We start from the raw sequence: 2,500 nt of genomic DNA, 5'->3' as shown, positions 1-2,500 counted from the left end.
CTTTTATGTGTGGCGTAGATATACATGTTAAATAAAATAAATATTTAATTTAATTTAATTAAACATTAATAAATATAAATATAAATAATTAATTAAATATAAATAGATAGTAAATAATTGTATATATATATATATATATAAATTTATTTATTTATTTATTTATTTATTTATTTATTTATTTATTTATTTATTTATTTATTTATGGACAACAAAATCAAATTCAACGTTATAAATGCCAACACTCTCATTCGCCCCCTGCACATACACCACAAATAAATTGCTGCTGCTGCTGTTGCTGCTGTTGCTGCTGCTGCTGTTGCTGCTGTTGCTATTGCTGTTGCTGCTGCTGCTGCTAGTGTTGCTGCAGTTGCTGCTGCTGCTTAGGTGTTAATGTTACATTTGTACACATACAACAAAATAGGCAAAAAAAAAAAAGAGGAATAATATATTAATAAAAAAAAAAGTATAATTAATTAATTAATTAATTAATTATATTTATTTATTTATTTATTTATTTATTTATTTATTTATTTATTTATTTGTGTATTTACCTCATCAAAGTCTGCCCAATCCTCAGACAAATCAACATCAATAAAACTTTTCTTTGGTCCTCTTACAACACATCCTGCTGTTGGTAGCCAATTGTTTGCCTCTAGGCTGCATGCATGCATGCATGCATGCATGCATGCAGCAGCAGCAGCAGCAGCAGCAGCAACAGCAACAACAACAGCAGGAGGAGGAGGGGTAGGAGGAACAGCAGCAGAAAGGGCAGCAACAGCAGCAACACATATACAATAATCATAAATGAATAGTAATGTTCTGCTGCTGGTGTTGCTGCTGCTGCTGCTGCACCTATTGCTGCTCTATTGCTGGTACTAGTATTGCTTATGCTGTTATTCCTGCTGCTGCTGCTGCTGCTGCTGCTGTTGCTGCTGCTGCTGCAGTACCATTTAAGTTCCAGGTGTAATCCTCAGGAAATTCAATTTTCTCGACATTCTCCAAATCTGCTTTTAATCGCAGCAGCAGCCGCACCATTTTATTAATTTAATTAATTAAATAATTATATTTGCTGCTGCTGCTGCTGCTGCTGCTGTTGCTCCTGCTGCTGTTGCTCCTGCTGCTGCTAGTGGCGGTGGTGGTGTTGATCCTTCTGTGCCCTATAAAGAAGTATTTTTGGTGATTTTATGGTCGTTTTTTACACCTAAGAAAAGAAAAGGACACTGTTGCTGCTGCTGCTGCTGTTGCTGCTGCTGCTGCTGTTGCTGCTGCTGCAGCAATTAACACTCTTTATATTGTTATAATAAGCAAAAGGAGAAAAAGAAGACTTATAAAATAAATAAAACAAATTAATTATATAAAAAAGAATTATATATTTATGTATTTATTCTTCTTACCTCATAAGAAAATGCATGCAGCAGAACGGGGCTGCTGCTGCTGCTATTGCTGCTGCTGCTGCTGCTGCTGCTGCCATTGTTGCAGTGCAGCGCATCAGAAATAAATATTGATGAATATTTTGCGTATAAAATATAAAAAAAGAATAAATTATTTATTTATTTATTTATTTATTTATTTATTATATAAATAAAATAAATAAATTTATTCTTTCTTCTTCCTTATTCATATATATAAGAAGAAAAGAAGAAAAAAAAGAAGAAATAAATACTTTTTTTCTTCTTATAAATTTATTTTTCTCTTATTAATTAATATATTACCTGTCTACATATACAAACATACATCTCCTTCTCTTACAACAACAGCAGCAGCAGCAGCAGCAACAGCAGCAGAAACAGCAGCAGCAGCAACAGGACGCTATACTCTAGTACAACTCCTCCTCCTCCTTTGACCTCTTCCCCTTCCTTCTCTCTCTTCCTCTTCCTTCTCCCCTTATCCCTTCCGTTTCTTCTCCCTCCTCCCCGTCCTTCTCCTCCTCCTCCTCTCCTCTCCCTCCTCCTCCTCCTGCTGCTGCTGCTGCTGCTGCTGCTGCTGCTGCTGCTGCTGGTGTGTATAGAGTAAATATGAGTGAGGAAGGAGTAAGTTTACGTTTTCGTAATTACGTACCTAAAGATATTCATCTTCGTACTTTTTGTCTTCCTCGTCCTTCTGTTGATGAATTAGAGGTACAAATACAGCAGCAGGCGCAGCAAGCTATACAAGCAGCTAAGGAAGAGGTAAGCAGCAGCTGCAGCTGCAGCAGCAGCAACAGCAGCAATAGCAGCAGCAGTAGCAGCAGCAATAACACCAACACCAGCACCAGGAGGGTTATCTATATATGTATATATGTATATATGTATATATGTATATATGTATATATGTATATATGTATATATGTATAGGTATATATGTATATGTAATAAACAGGAAAAAAGAAAGAAAAAGATTATAATATGTAATTAGTATTCCTTTATATATTGTTAATTATTCCTATAATTATTCTTATTTATTCTTATTTATTCTTTTTTTTTCCTCTTTTTTTCCTCTTTTTTTTTTTTTTTTTTTTTGG

This window comes from Eimeria maxima, genomic scaffold (assembly GCF_000499605.1).
Source record: "Eimeria maxima Weybridge genomic scaffold, Emw_scaff24, whole genome shotgun sequence".
Lineage (NCBI taxonomy): Eukaryota > Apicomplexa > Conoidasida > Eucoccidiorida > Eimeriidae > Eimeria > Eimeria maxima.
The sequence above is the reverse complement of the archived record's forward strand: the minus strand, read 5'-3'. Positions refer to the sequence as shown.